Below are 21,121 nucleotides of genomic sequence, written 5' to 3'. Positions count from 1 at the left end.
ATTTGATTCTCTCTAATAGTTTCATTTATAAATGGTCACATTTTCTTTTTGAAGCACAATTTAGTATATCTATGGCAAATCAGGCTAGGTTTGGTTTTCAAATTGTGCCTCTATCTCAATTTGAAACTACTATTGTTCCTATTCAATATTAGATGAGACAGATGGAGCAGAACATACCTTAATAGTAAATGTGTCTTAGAATGTTTATACTAATGGTTCATTGAAAATTTGTTTGAGTCAAAAGGATTAGGTTGTAAAGCAAGCAGAGCCCTTCTGCTAGCATCTGGAAGAAATCAACTATGAACTTGGAAATAAAACCCAGGTTTGAATCTGACTTTATTACTTTTAGCTGTGTTTTGGGGTAAGTTATTTGTACTCTGTGAACCTCAGTTTTCTCATCTGTGTAAACCAGAAAGTACTTATCTTGCAAGAATGGCATGAGAACTCCACAAGATGTAGATAATGTTTAGCATAGGATCCACAGTAAGCATCTAATCAACAGTGCAGCTACTATTACCTTGAATGTTTTACTTTGGCTTTAAAAAAATTCCAAGTATTCATAAAAGATTTTACCTGATACGTGCTATAAACAGTTCTCGATATCCACAAAGAATATACAGTATAGCAAATAGCTCAATATCACAGAAAACATTAAATTTAAAATTCGGAATATGAAAATTAAATCAACATATTTAATTTATTACATTGGCAAGAATTATTTCAACAGAACTTTTTTGTGAATAACCCAGCATAGCAAATAACTGTGTGTGAGGGGTGGTGGATTTTTTTTTTCTATAAAGGTGCTAAAACAACTAATAATCTGTATATAAAAGAACACAAAGGAAAAACTGGTCCTCAGCCTGACACCATATTAAACTACCAATTCCAGATCAACAAAAGACTTACTTGTAAATGAAAAACTATGAGACAACCCAAATTACAAAATAAATATACATGAATGTATACATGAATAGAGATAAATGATTTCATAAGTAAATAAATTGGGAAGAAAAGACAAATTTTCCTTATGGAAGAATTCCATTTAAGGAGATAGTCCTCCCTTGAGGAGATAGAGGTTAATCACCACCACTACCCCACTTTGTGCGCAGGCTGGATTAGACTGTTTCTGAGGAATAGAGTATGAAAAGAGTGAAATAGTATAGTGACCTTGCAGAGGAGAAATCTGACAGGCATACCAAAGGCTAACCTCCCCAGTAATGTCTTTTGGATATCATATAACTCTTGCTATCTGGGATGAGAAGGACATTTTACCTATGTGCTATTTTTCTTTCTCTTTTTTTTTTTTTTCAGAAAACCCTTAACCCCACTCTAATCATGAGGAAAACATCTGAAAAAGATTCAAAAACATTTTACAGCATAACTGGCCAAGGTCAAGAAATTCAAGGAAAGACTAAAAAAGTATCACAGATTAACAAAAAGTGAGGAGAAATGACAGAGAGGTGCTTTCTCACTCAGATTGGATCCTAAAACAGAAACAGAAAAAAAAAAAAAACTGGTAAAATGCAAATAAAGTCTGGAGTTCGATTAATAGTAATGGGCTAATGTTGGTTTCTTACCTTCAACAAATATACAATTATAATGTAAGATGTTAACAAAGGGTGGAACTGAAGAAGGGATATATGGGGATTCTCTGCACTGCTGTTGAAAACTTTCTGTAAACATAAAGTTATTCCAAAATAAAAATACCCACCATTTGCTTCAACGTGGATGGAACTAGAGGGTATTATGCTGAGTGAAGTAAGTCATTCGGAGAAGGACAAACATTATATGTTCTCATTCATTTGGGGAATATAAATAATAGTGAAAGGGAATATAAGGGAAGAGAGAAGAAATGTGTGGGAAATATCAGGAAGGGAGACAGAACATAAAGACTCCTAACTCTGGGAAACGAACTAAGGGTAGTGGAAGGGGAGGAGGGCAGGGGGTGGGGGTGAATGGGTGACGGGCACTGAGGGGGGCACTTGACGGGATGAGCACTGGGTGTCATTCTGTATGTTGGTAAATTGAACACCAATAAAAAATAAACTTATTATAAGAAAAAAATAAAAAATAAAACACAAATTATAAAAAAACAAAATAAAAATGCATTAAAGAAAGACTACAAGAGTTAGAAAAAAATCAAAAATATTTTTATATTCTTAAGATATAAAGGATTTCTTAATTAAGAAAAAAAGTGCAGGAAAATATTGATAAATTTGACTACCTTAAATTCTGGAGTGTCTGTTCATCCAAAGATGCTGCAGAGAGTAAAAAGTCAGAAAGAGCGAGAAAATATATTTACAAATACATTTCGATGCAATGCAAACTGAAAAAGGCAGGCAATTTTGTAGCAACAGGAGGAAGACACTTAACTAGTCACTTCCCAGAAGAAGAAATCCTAAAGATCAATGAATATATAAAGGATCTTCAACCTCATTACTAATCAAGAAAAATCCACAGTGGGATAGCATTTTATGTTTGCTTGATTAGAAATCTTAAAGACATGAGAATATCAAGTGTTAACAAGGACATGGAACACCAAAACATTTATACACTGCAGGTGGGAGTGTAAGGCTACATTGTCACTCTGGAAACAATCCTACACTATCTAGAGTCCAAGATGTGTCTATCTTACGTATGGCAAAGCAATTGCACTCCTACGTTTACACCCTGGATAAACTATTCTATATATGGACAAAGAAACATGTACCAAGATACTCTCAGAAGCTCTGTAACAGCAAAAAAAAAAAAAAAAAAAAAAAAAAAAAAAAAAAAAAGGAAAAAAGGGGGAAAAGAAAAAAACTAGCAGCAACCTGAAAATCCATCACAGCACAATCCATCCAACAACGAAAATAAAATGACAGTAACAAGGAGCAACAAGGATGTTTCAAGAACATAAGTTGGAGGGAAATGAGGAAGCTGCAGATGGATGCATAGAGCATGATCTAATTACCTGAAATTTTAAAATGTAGAACTAAACAATTTAGGGTTTAGGATTACAAGCCTGTGGGAAAGCTATAAAGAAAATCATGAGCATGGTACACATAATTCTCACAGTTAATATCTTTATGGAGGTAAGCATGTAAAGAATATTTAAAACAAGGCAATGTTCTTCATTCTCAGTGGGATGGTGGGCTCATGGGGGTGTTTGTGTTGTTGTAATCTGTACTATTATCTATAGTATAAATGTAGACACCTGGCATAGGTACACTTGGCTAAAGGCAAGGTGTCCACAGTAATACAAAGAAATGGAAAAAAACTAAGAGAAAGGAAGAAAAAGAGAAGAGAAGGAGGGAGGATGTGGGTTGTCACCTCCACTAGCAACCATACCCAAGAAGCATGTCTACTCCAACACAGAAAGGGATTCCCAAGTTTAGAACTAAGTGTGTCAGTTTGGTAGACTTCACTAGCTCTTTTCATTGTTATCCCATATCAGATCTCCATTTAAATCAGCTGGGTCCAAGGTACATTATTTACTCCCTCAGGTTCAGCCTTTTGTGACACACTGGGTTCCAGGCCTGGCCCCAAGCTGGCTCTGGCAGTATATTAGTTCTCCATCTTCCTCTTCTTATTGTCACAACAGATTGAAAATCTCTCTGTCTCTAAATGTACTCTATCCCAGGACACAACTTTTATTATTGCTCTCATTGCTCACACACCTGGGCTCATCGATGCTGTAATAAGCCATCCTTCCTGAAAACTCATTCCCCAGAGCCTGAGCTGCCTTTTCCTCCCTCCTAGGACTTCCTTCCTCTTCATGTTGTTCAAGGCCATTGACACAGGGGTGATGGAATATTTCTAATGCAAACCTGGCCGATCATGGCCACACACACCTCTTATCTCTTCCTGGTCAAGGCAACTGTCAGGAATCCTCAGAAAGTGGCCTGAGAGACATGCAGATTTTTAAATGAAAGGCTCCATATTAGGTTTGAGAGTTTCAGTCTTATTCACTGAAGATGCCAAAAGAAAAATGTGGAGCAAGTGTGGAAGTTAGGGAGACTCATGGACTAGTCCAGATTGAGAGGATGGTCTGAACCAGGCAGTGGATATGACAGACGTGGAAATAGGAAAAAGGGGACAAATTTGAGGGAGATTTGCCCAGAGCCTTGGGCATTAGTCAATAAAAAGCAACCTAGGGATCCCTGGGTGGCTTGGCGGTTTAGCACCTGCCTTTAGCCCAGGGCATGATCCTGGAGTCCCTGGATCGAGTCCCACATCAGGCTCCCTGTATGGAGCCTGCTTCTCCCTCTGCCTGTGTCTCTGCCTCTCTCTCTTTGTGTCTCTCATGAATAAATAAATAAAATCTTAAAAAAAAAAAGGCAGTCTAAAAGGACTGATGTGAAGGTGAGCCACCATCTTCATGAAACAACAGTGGATGGATAGATTTAGGATTTTAAAGTCTAAACCTGCTGCTACAATGTGGCAAGCAGAAACTGAGTGTGTGTGAAAGCTATAGATTATTGGAGCAAAATTATTAATAGAGCACCAGGCTCTGCTATTGCCAGCAGGAAGCAATGCAGAGAACATTGCTTGTAACCTAGTACAACCTTAAGAAGCCAATGACTATCTTGTTCATGGCTTGCTATAATTATTAGTATTTACATGGATTGAACAAATTTTCGTATTGTACATGGACTTAACCTGTCTTCTTGACAATCCTCAACTACTCACATGTATCCTTCTTATTCCATAGTAAAAGTAAACTGTACTGGAAAGTACAAACATGGTTCATAATATTCTCTCGGCTCAATAATTTATTTGTTTACTATTTACAAAGGTTTTCTGAAATGACAAAAAAATCCTTTGAGAAGATGTTATAAATGTAATTATATAAATGATGATAAAAGATCTGGAGAAAGGAAGGAAAAGTGGAGAAAAAGAGCATAATCAACATCTCATGCCATAGTTTTTAAAACTAAACAAGAATTCTCTGGCAATAAAAAGAGTAGTTCAGCCACACTGTTATCATCAAAGAGACGAAGGCAGTATTTAAAACAGAGCAGAGAAATCCCTTTGTGAGCGCCTGCCTTTGGCCCAGGGCATGATCCTGGAGACCCAGGATTGAGTCCCACATCAGGCTCCCTGCATGGAGCCTCTTCTCCCTCTGCCTGTGTCTCTGCCTCTCTCTCTCTGTGTTTCTCATGAATAAATAAATAATATCTTTTTAAAAAATAAAAGAGAGAAGAAAGAAATCAGATAAGTTTATTTTTTGACTTTATGTTTATCATAAAAAATAGCCCCTTAATTTGAGGTATATATTGTCTTTCCCATGTAATAAATATATCTTTATAACATAATTTGTCACATTTTGTGGCAAAGGTAAAACATGCAAAAGTATACTATTGTGTCAATGATAACTCTATAAGAAAACTACAAGTGGAAAAGAAGTACCCAAATATCTATTAAGTAGAATTAAGTAGGTTTTTTCCCCCTCAAACATGTAAATGTTTATGTGTTGCATCATTCCAGGGTAAATTAGCCCAAAATGTGGATTCCCTCAACAAAAGTTATTTCTTTGAGGCCTATTTATCTCTTGTGTTCACACTGGTACAGTGTGTCCATATGCATCTTTTATTATTGCCCTTATTACATAGTATGATTTTTTTTAGTTTGCTTTATCCCTCAGAATATTAATGCATTGAAGATAGAAATTGCCATTATTGGGATTCCGGGGTGGCTCAGTGGTTGGGCGTCTGCCTTTGGCCCAGGGCATGATCCTGGAGTCCCAGTATGGAGTTCCTCATCGGGCTCCCTGGGAGGAGCCTGCTTCTCCGTCTGCCTATGTCTCTGCCTCTCTTTCTCTGTGTATCTCATGAATAAATAAATAAAATATTAAAAAAAAAATAAATTGCCATTATTATATGGATGAGTATTTTTGCACAGTGCATGACACTTGGTAGTTTCTCATTAAATATATAATGAATTGATTTACACATATATAATGTCTTTTCCCAGGATATTCTAATTTCCCTAAAAATTGTTAAGTATAATTATAAAGCTCGAGAAGTAATACACACTTTCTTTATAAATGCCTGCTTAAAATCTCTAATAATATATAAGTTGAGAACTTTGTAGAAGTTCTATAGCGAAAACTTTGATTCATCCTTCTAAAATACCAGTAAATTCTGTATACCAAAGAAAACCTCTAAGTACCTTTTCTTCTTGAATTATAATACAATTAAATGGCTTCCTTACACTTTGGAGAGGGACTATCTCATCCAGAAATATAATAGAAAATCATGAATTTTAACATTTTCATAAACTGTAGCATATAGGAGTGTGAATCTTCTCTTTTCTCAGGCAGGCATAGTCTGCTCTGTGGGTTGCTAAGATACATAAACTTAAAAGTACAGAAATGTGATTTAGCTCTTTAAAAATAGGCTAGGCAGCTTTCTTATTTCTGGCAAAATTAGTCTCTAGAGAATATATACAATCTCAGTACAATCATTTATTTTAGTTACTTTCTGGATTGCTGAATTAAATTGTGGTTTGTGAAGATTTTAATCTTAAGGTTTAATGTTGAGATCAGCGAAATTATTTGCAAGCATTAACTAAAAGCCTCTGTCTTTGGCTTCCTACCCTCCCACCCTTTATTTTGGCAATCAGTAGAGAACAAGCCAGATCCATTTCAGTGAAAAGCCACTGATTTCTCTTTCCAAAGTAGCTAACTCATGTGCTCTTCCATTTCTTCTTTTCACAGAGAAAGGAAGGTTACACCACAAGACCAAACCCCTTTATTTTGAGGTAAAGTGGTAGCAAAAGTGGGTGGGGATACCATGCTGAATTCATAGATTATGACAAATCTTTGGCAAATAGATCTTTCCTGGTTGACCCAGATGCCTTATGGATATCCTAAAAGGTTCAAATTGTTTCTGCTGCAGAGCCTGACCTCAGAACCCATGACTTGTTTTCTGTTGTCAGTATTTTCAAGCTGACTGGCACACTGGTCATGTCCCTGGCCACTAGCCTCACAATCTGTTCACGATAAGAAACAAGCACAAAGTTGACTTCTTACAGGGTATTAGCCTAAGTAGAAGGTATGCAAGGAATATATAAAACTTGAATCTACGAACATTTGGAAGCAAAACATATAGAATAAATGTAAGTAAATATACGTATAGTGAGTGTAAGCTCTCTGGACCTACAGATGGTAGCTGCAGACCAAAAATATGCACTATGAAGAAAAAAATCTCTACCATGTACTCTCTCATATCCTTAAATTGGTTTCTATTTTGAGTCCTCTCATTATTTCACCTTCCCTTTGTTTCCTCTTACGTCACTGCTTCTCTGAATTCTCTGTAGAGTTTTATTTCTTTTTTCATTTCTCTTTTATATAGCATTTCTTCTTTTACCTGCTGCAGAATCCCCCCCCCCTTTTTTTTGTCTCTTCCCTCCTTACTGCACACTTAGTTAAGTGGAAAGTGTTCACTATCATATTTCAGTCGAGCCTATACGTGAGTTTACATATTTCTCTCAGACTCATACCTTTCTCCTTTGTGCTTTCAAATCACATCTCTACAGCTGAGTTTTCAAAAGTAATATTCATAAAACCAAACTCATTCTTCAGTATTCCGTATTCGTTCCTCCTCTGTTCCTTACCTATGATCCTTATGATTCAGCTATTGATATGGTCAAGTGTCTGATAGTAGAGACTTCTAGTAGTATTTCCTAATCCAGTGCAAACCCTCCCCATATAGACCCTCTCTTTCTTCCTTCACGTATTTATTTACCAATTCACTTGTTTTACTAGATAATGTGTAAATAAGGTATAAAATGCAAAACATACAAGTTCCCTAATTCCTCTCCTCACAGTGATTATGAACAGTTACTGAACTGTTATATTTTTTAAAGATTTCATTTATTTAAGAAAAGATTTCATTTATTTATTCATGAGAGATACAGAGAGAAACAGAGAGGCAGAGAGACACAGGCAGAGGGAGAAGCAGGCTCCATGCAGGGAGCCCACGTGGGACTCGATCCCAGGTCTCCAGGATCAGGCCCTGGGCTGAAGGCGGCGCTAAACCGCTGAGCCACCCAGGCTGCCCCAGTTACTGACCTGTTATATCTCTTTCCAAGATGGCCTTTTTCTCTATAAGCATATATGTATCTATATCTTTGTGTGCATACACATGTGTCTGAACATACACACACACACATACACACACACAAGGACAACATATTGGTCTTCACCTTTCTTTTTTTTTATTTAACAGTATACTTTGGAAAATATTCCATATAATTCAAAGTGGTTCCTCATTAAAAAAAAAAAAAAGGAGTCTTTATGTTCTGTCTCCCTTCCTGATATTTCCCAACATTTCTTTTCCCTTCCTTTATATTCCCTTTCACTATTATTCATATTCCCCAAATGAATGAGAACATACACTGTTTGTCCTTCTCCGATTGACTTATAAAGACTCCTAACTCGGGGAAACGAACTAGGGGTGGTGGAAGGGGAGGAGGGCGGGTGTTGGAGGGGAATGGGTGACGGGCACTGAGGTGGACACTTGACGGGATGAGCACTGGGTGTTTTTCTGTATGTTGGTAAATTAAACACCAATAAAAGTTAATTAAAAAAAAAAAACAAAATAAATAAATAAAATCTTTTTAAAAAATAAAAAAAAAACTGTTGCAAGTTATTCCATTAAATGTAGTGTGTATAGCATTCCATTAAGTGGAAAAAGCAAAATGGATTATCACAGTAGTTCAAGGAGTAGAGAAGAGAAATGGAAATATACTATTATAAAGTTTTCATACTACCCGTAAAGTGGTATAATATCACTTTAAAGTAGATTATGATATGTTAGAGATTTATGCTATAAACACTAAAGTAACCACAAAGATGGTATATTTTCTTTTTTTAAATTTTATTAAAGACTTTATTTGAGAGAGGGAGAGAGAGAGAGAGAGAGAGAGAGCAGGAGGAAGAGGGAGAGAGAATCTGAAGTAGACTCTGTGCTGAGCTCAGAGCCCAAGGTGGGGCTTGATCTCACGACATGGGAGCATAAACTGTGCCAAAACCAAGAATTGGACGCTTAACCAACTGGGACATCCCAGTGACCCAAAGGTGGTATCTTTTCAAAGAGGCTTCATAGAAAACTACTAACAACACTGCATAAAGACCAAATCAGTTGATACAAACAAAAGAAAAAGTATGTTCACCTGGCTCTGCAACAAAATAAAAGCAATTACCCATCGCAGGGAAAAATGCAAATATTAAAGCAGAGACCCCTGAACATTTGTGGATAGGAGCTCCTTAAGACAAATGGAGACTTTCCATTTAAAAGAGCAGACACTGTCTTAGTTCCTTTCTCTTTTCTAAAACCCACTCTTGATTTCTTGCTATCTTCTTTTACTCTTAGAAAATTTCCCTTCCCCTAGTCACCCTACCTCAGTCATAGATACTAAATTGCAGGGCTAACTGCTTTCACTTTTCATTTGAAGTAGACATTACCCTTTCTGTGTTTTTATTTTCATTAAGTAAAGATTGGTTTAAAAACAGAAAAACAAGGAAGAAACAATGTCTGCCGATTTAAAACATCAAGTGCCTATTTGTCCTTCAGGAATTTCTCCAAAAACACAAAAATTCAAAGGCCTCCACCGGAGATATTTGCAGTAACTCAGCCATTCTGCTTCATGTTTTTTGGTTTTCTTGCCCTTCAGGGTATGTGTTTGAAAAATTTTATTATCTTTAAATATATATGACAGTCTAATCATGAAGGTACAAAGAAGAGAAAGAAATAGTTGACTCTGTGAGTTAGAAAATTAAAACTGTTCTTCCTTTTCCTCATGTCATCAATATATCTTTCCCATATTCCACTAGGCAAAATAACTATTGCCAAAGTCAGTTCCAAAAATCCAAATATAAAACTTCAAAACTGTTAAAGAAATAAAATGTGCTCTGCTCTTGGAGTGAGAATCTCAGGACACACAGGCCAGGACCTATCTGGGTTGGTGCAGTCCTACCTTTTCTTGGTATTTCAGGAATAAACAAATGATTTCTTCGACATGTTTTTCACAGTAATACATTTAACACTTATTTTTGTTCCAGTGGGTTAGATTTCTCAAATGTCTGGATTATTGAAAGATTCTTGAATATGTCACTTACTTTTCTATTCCAAGTTCCTTTGGGCTTTCTCACCAAAGGTCACTTTGTCAGCCACCCCCAAGTGATGACTTCTTATGTTTCTGAGACCTGATGCTGCCCTGGGATGCCCATAACACAGCTGTCACCACCATCTGCAGATTTTCATTATCTCTGGAAAATATTTTTCTCTTATCCACGTGATATTATGACCTTTTCTATGTACTCCATTGGTATAAAATATTCTTTCCCCATCAGCATTCTAACCTGGTCATCTGGCAGTGACTCACCTCCATAGTGTCCTGTAAAAAGATTGGTGATCCAACTTTGATTTACTCTTTATCACAGATTTCATCTGCTAAGGACTTAGGCAACTGTCCAAGGGAGAATAGCTCACAAGTCATATACAATATCACCACATTATCACACATCCATTACGAAAATAAATATTTGAGCTATTTGTTTTTCCTTCTATCAAGTGTCTTTGGGTAAAGTTAACCTTCCCATAATTGACATGTAAATAAATAATCTACATTTAGGATCATCTCCATTAATGTGTATGTGTTTGTATCTCAGAATACATTACTTGTTCCCTTCACTGTGGCATTGATGGCATTGACTAATGGCAGATTATTATTTCTTTGTGCCTACTTGCAACCAATGTCTCCATCAAGGCAGAGGATCGACTGGTATTTATTAAGTACTTCCTCTATGCTGGCACTGTGAAAAACACAGCACGTACTTAGCTCTCACTACACCCACTTAATAGAAGTATGTACTATTATGGTCCCATTATAGAGATGCAGAAATGGAAGCACACAGAGGCTAAATAATTTGTCCACACAGCAATAAGTGGCAGACCCAAGATGAAAGCCCAAGCAGCACAGCTCCAGGTCTTGCACTATCAAGTAGTGCTAACTGCTTGTCATTGTAACACATAGGCCAATGGTTTCTTAACCTAAACCAAATCAATGGACATTTAGGTTGATTCTGATCTTTTGCTTTTATGAACAATGTTATAATGAATACTTTTGTACATAACATCATTTTGCACAAGAGTTTATAGAATAAATCTTTTTTTTTTTTTAGAGAGAAAGAGCGCACGAGCAGAGGGTGGGAAAGGTGTGGCAGAGGGAGAGGGAGAGAAAGAACCCCAGGGAGGCTCCAAATTCAGCAAGGAGCCTGATGCAGGGCTCGGTCTCATGATGCTGAAATCATGACCTGAGCCAAAATCAAGACTTGGACACTCAACTGACTGACCCACCCAGGTGCCTCCAGAATCTTGAAGTAGAATTTTTTTTTAAATCAAGGAGTATGTACATTGTACATTTTGGAAAGTACTGCTAAAATATTCCCCATAAACAATGTAGTAAGAATTGATATTTCCTAGACCCATTTATTAGCGTACAGCAATGTATTTTACAAGTTTTAAATTATTTTTGGAGTGTATCTACATGTTTTTTGCTTTTCTTCTCTGTCAGGTTTCCTCCTACACTAAATTGATGCAATTATCCAAGGACTTGGACCACAAAGCGTTTTATTCAAAACATTCGAAATCTAGGCAAAAGTATGCTTTCGATATTTCTGAAGGATAGGGAAGGAGTTATATAAAGTTATCTGGATAATTGGATCTGTCTCCCTGTTTTAACTGGTATGACTAAATTTATAGATGTTAAATAAGGGATGAGTATATCATTAGGTTTTCTGGAAATCAGATATTAACTAGACATGAGACAACCTCAGTTTTTCTATGTATAAATTGTGGAACACCTGAAATGCATGCAAAGCAAACTAATCACAAATGATTTATGAAAATAAACCTTACAAACAGGAAAATTAAAATGGAAAATTTGTCTCAAAAGAAATAATTAGCAATTAAGGACTTTTGAAGATTTTTTAAGGCAAATTTTCCATCTTGCAAATTTAAATCTAAGTAGAAAAATTCTCATACCTTGATTTTTTCCAAATGTTAAATGAAAACTTAATTGACCCTAGTGCCGACATGGAAAGAAAACTAGATAATTTATGAAAAGTTATAATAATGTTTAAAGAGATATTACCTATTTAACTTAAATCCTACAAATGCAAGTTTTAATTCTATTTTGGGTTTCAAAACATTTTTAAATAATTTATTTTGCATTATAATGACATATTTAGCATAATTTTCAATTGAATGATGAGTAATAATCCATCATTTTCTCATGTTAGCTCACTTAAGACCCACAACAGCCAGGTGAGATAGGAATTTTCGTCTCCCTGTTACAGATAAAACTTGAATGCAAGAAGGCAAAGTGACCCACAGACATGCATAGGCAAGGGTAGCCTTGCCATATCTCAAATTCCGCAAGGCTGGGACAGCAGATCTAGTTATGATTAACGAGAAGCTCTTCTGTCTGAATGTCAGCTGATCCAGCAGTGTCTATTTAGATACTTTGACCCCTGATTTTGAATGTTGTTTTTTTTTAAAATTCCTGCTATTTTGGTTTTAATTGAACAAAATAAACTGGAGGGGATACATTATTTTTTAGGGGTAAATGACTTAACCCTTTGCACTGCCAAGATCTCCAGGTAAACACAGATATCAGGGTATTATCAGTAGCTTTACCAAGACTCCTTTAATATGTTTTCATTATTAGTATTAGAAAGATGGACAACTTACTATTAAAAACTAATATTGTAACTTTTGGAAGTCAGAAGTTCAAATGCCTTCAAGAGTACCACAATTCTAGGGGTAGGCTGTAATAAGATTATGGAGATTAAGGGCCCCTGGGTGGCTCAGTGGGTTAAGCGTCTGCCTTTGGCTCAGGTCATGCCCAGGGTCCTGGGATCAAGTCCCACTTTGGGCTCCCTATTCAGCGAGGAGCGCCTCCTTCTCCCTCTCCCTCTGCCTGCCACTCCCCCTGCTTGTGCTCTCTTGGTCTCTCCACCTGTCCTTCACCCCCGCCCCATCAAATAAATAAATAAAATCTAAAAAAAAAAAAAAAAAAAACTATGGAAGATAGTAGGTCCAGAGGCATATGGAAGAGGCATGCTTTTATAAAAATGCCCAACTTCCAAAATGCAGACTGGGCCTATGGTTTTAGTGTCAGCGCCTTGGCTATTTTACTATAATTGATCCTGAACAGTCATACCAGAAATATAACAACAATAGAAAGGTTATTTAAATTGGATTCCAAAAAAATAAACTGGTTGTTAATCATAACACCTAGTAGAATAAAGAATATTATAAACATGTATTTCTTTTCAGCCTTGCTTAGAAAGAAAATACTAATTAAAAAAGAAACTATATACATATTAAGGCAGAATAGGCTAAAAGCCTTCCCTACACAAATTTTAAATTTAAATACACTGTTACTTAGATCTAACAACACAAGCCCAATTCTAGATCTCAAAAGAGATGTAAGCTAAAAATAAGAGAAGAATGTGATGTTGCCCACAATCTTTGTCACATTCCTCAGTTTGTTACCATCTCTTCTCATTGGGGGACTTCACAGTGCTTTAAGACTTTGTGATGACCATGGCTCTGGAGGTGGCTTCTCTTCTCTAAATCTCTGATCTCTTTTTTGCAGTACCTTCCCAAAGGGAGAATGAAGTTATACAGGACATGATAGAAGAAACTAAGCCCACTTTAAAAACAGAAAACATAAAACCCTATGCCGTATTGTTGTGTATTTGATCTTAAGTTGTCTAATATTCTACGCTTCCTAACTGAAGGAATGCTGAATAAACTGTTGCTATTTTAGATGTGTCCAAAAACTGTTTTCAGGTTCTAGCTAAAAATCCAATTCACTTGCACTTAAAACCTCTCACAGAAGAAATCCATAGACCCCTATTCAGGATCAAGACTAAAGAATCTCCTGTCTTTACCATATTCTCACACAAAGTCCTTATCTTTCCCCATTAAAACCTTTCCTTCATCTTAAGTTTTTTATGAGTTCTTTAAGGTGTAATTTTAGCAATCATGCATGACGTAGGTTGTGATTATCCTGATTATAAGATCTCTCTTTCTTTCTCCTGAAACTCTCTAGCATTTATCTGCAATGTTCAGATACCTCATTTATTTATAGTTATTTGTATATATTTACAATCTCCAATGACACCATGGGCTCCAAAGGACAAGGGCAGTGTTGCATTCCTTAATTGTATTTTACTAAGGAGATGAACAAAACTATAGTTAAGGTAAGTTTCTGGCTGTCAAGGAATTGGTAGCCCTGCTTCCTAGAGTCCCACAAAGCATCTTACATATAATAAGTGCTCAGTCAAATTTTTGAATTTTTTTAATGGACTCCCAAGCCCATAATGATAGCCAGGAAAGAAATGCAAACAACAAAGTTTGTTTTTTAGGTTTTTGGGGGATTTTTTTGTTTGTTTTTGCTTTTCTGGGACATCACATGAAGATGCCAATTTTTTAGAATAGCATAAAAATTACTGTATGAAAAAGAGAAAATACAGTGCATTAATACTTCAAGTTGCATTAATGTGTTTTGGGAGGGGGAAGGGAACCACAAGAGTAATAACATTGAAGTTTCTATTTTTTCGATCTGTCCTTTAGCTTTAAAATATTTCAACAATTAGCAAGAATAAATGTTAACATTATTTAGGTTTAGAAAAATATTTCATATAAACTAAAATAGGCACTTACCAGAAAAATATATTACACATTGATGTTCATGCTTTCTCACTGTTTAAAGGAAAAAACTATAAATGGTCACATGGAAAGTTAGAATTGCAATAAGTCAGGTTCTATTTCTTCATATTTATAATGTACTACATCAGTTATTTTGATCCACTGTTTAAATACAGGAATTGCACTACTACAGAAGTTAAAGAAAGGCACTGCAGCCAGAGAAAATCCCAGTGAGACTGAATTGTTGCAAACAGACAAGTAGAATGACACCTTGGGCCTGAGTCCATCCGTCTGCCTACCTGTGTAAGGGGAGGCTAGTAATCTCCCAAAGGTACTTCCATATAGAATATAATGTTCATTAAGGGGTAAGTAACTTAAAAAACAAATGTGCCAACTTGAAGCTTGCATACATGTTGTTAAAACTGAATAGTTGCCACAGCAATTGTTTAGAATTTAGACCAACAAGAGATCTCTTTTTGGTAGAAGTATTTTATTACTGATGTTTTGAGATGCTGATGCCTGGTGATAATAAGAAGCAGACTGACTTTAGCCAGTGTTCTTATTTGTTATTATTTTTATGTTTTTGGAGATCTCCCCACACAGTGCAACCCTTGCTTCCAGGTCTATGCTTGTTATTCTACTGCCTGAAAGCTGCCATCCTTTTTTTTTTTTCTTTTTAAAGATTTTATTTATTCATGAGAGACACGGTGTGGGGGGCAGTCAGAGACACAGGCAGAGGGAGAAGCAGGCTCCATGCAGGGAGCCCAATGTGGGATTCGATCCCAGGACCCTGGGATCAAGCCCCAAGAAAAGGCAGACACTCAACCGCTGAGCTACCCAGGCATCCCTTGAAAGCTGCTATCCTTAACTGAGATAATGAATGTGAAAATATCTAGCACCAGGCCCCAACAGATTATTTTACGGTGGTGATAACAGTAGTGAGTGTTAATCATGCCAATGGGCAGAGTTTATCCTTTGCAAAATAAGTTGAGGCTTCTTTTTAAACCACATTCAAGTTTACCATGTCAGAATAAGATTTTTGTTTGGACTATTACTGCAAATAGATCTTGGCCATTCTCCCAATGACACTATGGATTTTTTTCTTTTAATGGTCACATGCATGTAAGTTTGTAGCTGTCAAAATTAACTAGATAAAGAAAAGACTTCTCTTCTCACTTTTCACTCGTCGTAATATCAATACAATGAAGATATAGGAGTGTGGTTCCAGAATAGTTTATGAGTGAGCTCCTCAGTCAAAGCTGTTGTTTCCTTTCCCCAGTTTCATGAGTTTTGAGCAGCGTGACCTTGGACAAATTTCTTAACATCTTAAAACCTCAGTAGAATGGTTATTAGCAACAGTACTTGCTTTTGTAAGGTTGCCCTAAGGATTAAATTAAATAATCCGTATGGAGTATGTTGTACCACCTCTGGAATACTGAGTGACAAAGCATTCAAAATTATTAGTTAACATTATTAACATCATAATAATTAGATAAATCAAACCAAAGTAGTCCTTTATTTCTCCCCCTCCTCCATCTGCCTCTCCCTGAATTCTACATTGCTGCCACCACAAAGAGGTTTAACTTGTCAAGTCTTATCGTTGTTGTTGTTGTTGTTATTATTGTCTCTCTCTACTTTTTAAAATCATTTTAATTTAATCTCTTAGACAATTATGTATCACTGGTGTTGCTTACACACAGAGTGTTTGCAATTGTGGTTTGTGATTCCCTAGACGATAGCACTACTTTAAATACTAAAAACCAACCATTTTGTCAGTGGAATATTACCACTTCTAGGTTTTAAGAACTTAAGTTTTGAGGACTTATTCTAAGTCAAGGACTTATTGTGTTAAGAAGAAAAAGGAGGAGGAGATGGAAGAGGAGAAGAATGGGAAGGAGAAGGAGAGGGAGATGAAGAGGAAGAGGAAGAAGGGGGAGGAAAAAAGAGGGAGAGGGAGAGGGAGAGGAGAAAAAAGAAGATGGAATAAGAAGTAGAAGAAGGGGAGGGGGAGGGGAAAGAGGAGAAGCGGTGTGGGGGAGGGCAAACCATGGGGCAATCTACATGCCTGGGCAGATCAGTAGCAGAGTAAATCTCAATTAGCAACAATATCATGGCATTATCAAGAGTCAGATGTGAGAAAAATCCTTTTCTAGCCAAAGACTTTCAGAATGAGTGGGATATACACATGAACATAGACGTGCAAAAAAAACCAAACCCATCGATGGGTAATAAAACTAAAGAAGGTAGCAAGACCAAAATGCTTCACTGGAAAAAAAAAAAACAAAAAAACAAAAACAAATAGAAATACCTCAGTCTGACACTAATAAAATGTTATGCCATTTTCAAAAACAAAAATTTGTCTAAAAAACACTTCATAAAGTTATCAAATGAGATATTGGATTGTTGAACATGGTGACCAAAGGAAACATTTTGATGGGCTAAAAACAAATTCAATATACCACCCCCAACCCCCAACTAGTTTAAAATCAAAACAAGTTTTTTATTAGCAGCTGGAATTTTTTTCCACAAAAAACATACTTATTATTCAACTATGACATGATTGATTCATGTTGATTTAAAAGTCAATAATATTCTATTTTAATATATCATTTTCCTCATTTAATGTGGTATTGACTTTATTTTTAATTAAAATTTACTTTTATTAATTCTACCTACTAATCATTTATATTAGAATAATAAGTGTATACTGATTATGTCACTATCAAGTTTAGCCTATGTTACACAGTACCTGTAAAAATGTTTTATAAAAACTACCTACAAATGCTTTATAAGCTTACACATAAAATGTATTACAGTTCTGGCATGGTAATTTTATTTTATTAATTTAATACCTTAACATCAAAGTTCTTAATAAAAAAACTGGTAGTAATACCAGTATTTCAGCATTTCTCAAATTAAACCTTCAAATTACAAGTATTGTAGTCATCGTGCATGCTGTGCTAGTTTGCTCTGGAGAAAAGAGAGTACTTAAAATCTTTCTTCAGTTTACCTTCAACTCAACTGATCTCAGATGATTTCCGAGTTAAGGAACATGCCAGAAACATGGTAGGTTGCAGCATGATAATTAGCAATTTTTTCTTCTACATTAATCTTTTTTCTGCCTTGAGAACTCTGGTCTATGATTTTTCAGTGCATTTCACACAAAATCATCTAGGCAAATTTAGATGTGTCCTGACCATTGACTTGTTTCTGCACACGAAAACTGATCAAATATCTGGTTTTCCTTTAATTTTGCAAATGAAAATGTTCTAATTTATTAGTATGGAAGGAAACAAGGAAGGAGTCCATGGAATGTTTTTTATATCACCTTGAAGAAATTGTCATACACCATCTGCTGGTTTATTGAGCATACAAAATGGCAATGTTGATGAATTCTTCCTTAGTAAATGATACATATTGACATAACCACCAGCCATATCCTAATGACCAGCAGCATGCCAAGGTGTTTTGAAATACATCCAGCTTAAATTATCCATAGGTCTTTTGTATTTGTGAAGTGACTAATACTCTAAATAATCTATTTTGGTTAGTGCTGTGTTTCATTTATCCATGCTAGTAAATGTGTCTTTCAAAGCTCACAAATGAGATGCTTAACAGTCTGCCCCATCTTCATTGTCCTTGTGGGTTGTCATCTGAGAATTTTCACCCTGTTAAGAAGGTACAGGCTGAAAAAAGGTCAGTCTAGTTGAATGTCAAAAATAATTTAGAATCTATTCTATTTTATTCTTCGGATTTACTAACATGAACGTGGGAAGAAATTACAACTATAGCCTAGAAATGATAATTATTCCGTAAGTCACTAAAGATCCAAGTTCAGTAAAGATCAGTGACTCCCAAACAAGGAAGAAATTCAAAACAATTTCTTAAACAGAAAAAGTTGGGAATCTAAATGTGGATGATGGGGGGGGGGGGGAGAGGTTGCTGATGCAATTTATAAATAATTTTTTAAATTGAGCAAGGAAGCTTTTATGAATCACGGAATAAATCATGGAATTATGGAATCATGGGGAAAAATCATGGAATGCATCAGAATCTCAACTCTACAACTTAGTTTATGGAGATGTATGCTGAAAGACTTAAAAGAAAATAAAAACATTCCGTCGATCATTGGATGCCTAGCATCTTGGTATTACTTCATAATTGAAGATATTAGAGAGGGTTCTGTTCAAGAATTAAAATCACCCTAAGTACTTCCAGCAGGAAAAAAAAATCCAAATCAAAGAATTTTATAAAATTCTTGAAAGAACTGGAGGTGTGGGTCGATCTGAGCCTCTAGATCTGACTTCTGTCAGAATCAGAGAGTCAGAGAATTAGGAATCACTGATGAAACTACTGAATTAAAAAAAAAAAAAGCCACCGCTGCTGTGTTCAAGATAAAAAGGTCACTGCCAGAGCAATGCCACAGCTCCCAAAAAACTGGCTCTGGAACACTGGCCCCCAAGGGACCAGCTGCCTCCTTCAGGGCAATTCCCTCCTGACACCATTAATTCTGCTTCTCAAGTGCGCCTGCCAGCAGAACACAGCATAAATCAAGCAGGCAATGTCTCCAGCTCACTTCCACCTTCCTGGGGTCTGCCAACTATGTGGGGGGAGCTTATTTAAAATACACAATCATTGATGCCAGAAAACCTGGGTGGTCTTTCAGTCCTTGCCATGCAGAAAGCCCCATTGGAAAGAAGCGAGGATGGATACCAATTTTACACCAATTACCAGATTCAGTATATCTACAAAGTGTTTCCATGGTCAGAGTGATATGCGCTCCTCATAAAAACCTATTGATATAGAAAGTGCAATAACCATTTAAGGGGGAGGGGATGTACCATGTGAAATTGTTCCATCTCTAAATTACAGATGGAATAAGGTGGTGGGAGAAGTAACTTCATACCTCAGACTTGCTTTTGAACTCCTCCCCATTGATGCCACACTCCCTCTACTGAGGTTTGCTGAGTCTGAAAGCCATTATCTGTATCTTGATTACCTAACATCCATAAAAGAAAGATGTATTTAGTTAAAACTTAAAGGAGAAAGATCATCTGGTGAAAAATAATATATACGTCTATAATAAATAGGAAGAAATGATGTTCTGAAATTGGGTAAGAGAGTACCCATATTGAATCAAAGAAATGAACTGCCCCAAATTGGCTATCCAAAGAAATAGTTGTATACCAAAAATCCTGACATATGGGGGAATGTTCACTTAATAGTAGTTTTAAATGGCAGAGGTAGGTTATAAAACACTACAATATTTAGAAAAAAAAAGTTTATGAAAACTATATCAAAATTAAATAGCTATCTATGGATAATGGTAATTTGAGTGTCTTTATTTCTTTGAGATTCTTCCTCCTTTTCATTATTAAATAAAAACAAAACCCTATATATTTGAAACATTGAAATTTATCTTATATACTTAGACGTGGATAACTTTATTTTTTGTTCCAATAAACTAGAGCTAGGATAACACATTTTTCCTTCTGGGACCTTGAAAAATCACACACACACACACACACACACACTCACCTTCATACACACCCACTCACTCATATAAACAGCTCTGGTTCAGATAATGTGATTTTTTTTAAAAGCATGTCAACTTGGTTATGAATTATTATACCAATAAGATATAATTAGCCAATCATTTATTTCCTTCATGAGTTTACTGAAAACTAATAATGGCATTTCTCAAATGACCTTTCAGATGTCACCTCTGAACCATAGCATACCATGCTCTGCATCACGTTATTGATACCCTAGTACTGAACTGAACTTCAATTTGAGGAGGTAAAACATGTTGAAGAAATAAGCAAATACTGTACATAAAGGCAAACCTAATATCCATGGATAATTTATAGCTTCCTACGTCAAATGTTGATGGAAAGCACTTGAGAGTGTGGATTAAGCCGAGATGAAATTTCAAGGGGATAGAATAGGGATTAGCTGCTACTGTTTTGGAATCTCAGGCCTACAGAATGCTAGATTGCTCCACTCAATATTCTAGCTCAACAGATTTCATAGTTATTAGTTCCACTCACCCCAATAGCCTCTGTCATCTCTGTAGCATCTCCATGTCTGTTTCCCATCTGTTCACTTTTTCTCCCCAAAATATATTCTGATCTCTTTCAGGAATAATTCTTGTGTTCTCCCAAGTTCAGCAGGCTACTCTCTGACTTCTCTATTCAGAAATGGACATTAGCCAAGACATTCTTAGTAGATGATTTGTAGTCTCCAGTACTGCTATTACTGACAGCGTTGAAAACCTAGATGGGCACAGAAGGCACTCCTATGGTGATATCACCCTGTAGGTTACACCGCATCAGTATCGTGGCTCCTTCACGATCAAATCTCACTTTTTGCTGTCACTCCCCCCATACCCACTCAAGTTCCGAACTGCCTGT

At 36.1% G+C, this 21,121-nt stretch overlaps 1 long non-coding RNA gene across 1 annotated transcript in view; it reads right to left on the bottom strand.

The window, feature by feature from the left end:
• LOC121479470 overlaps positions 1-20,887 on the bottom strand; it is a 110,731-nt gene extending 89,844 nt beyond the window's left edge. Inside the window, exons 1-2 of the long non-coding RNA XR_005984732.1 lie at positions 20,759-20,887; positions 19,615-19,707 (exon numbers count right to left, since the gene is read on the bottom strand). This is a non-coding gene — a long non-coding RNA (uncharacterized LOC121479470). The remainder of the gene's footprint in view (positions 1-19,614; positions 19,708-20,758) is intronic.
• Positions 20,888-21,121: the final 234 nt, after the last annotated feature.

Source organism: Vulpes lagopus, chromosome 20 (assembly GCF_018345385.1).
Source record: "Vulpes lagopus strain Blue_001 chromosome 20, ASM1834538v1, whole genome shotgun sequence".
Classification (NCBI taxonomy): Eukaryota; Metazoa; Chordata; class Mammalia; order Carnivora; family Canidae; genus Vulpes; species Vulpes lagopus.
This window is presented reverse-complemented; position numbering and strand designations above follow the sequence as displayed.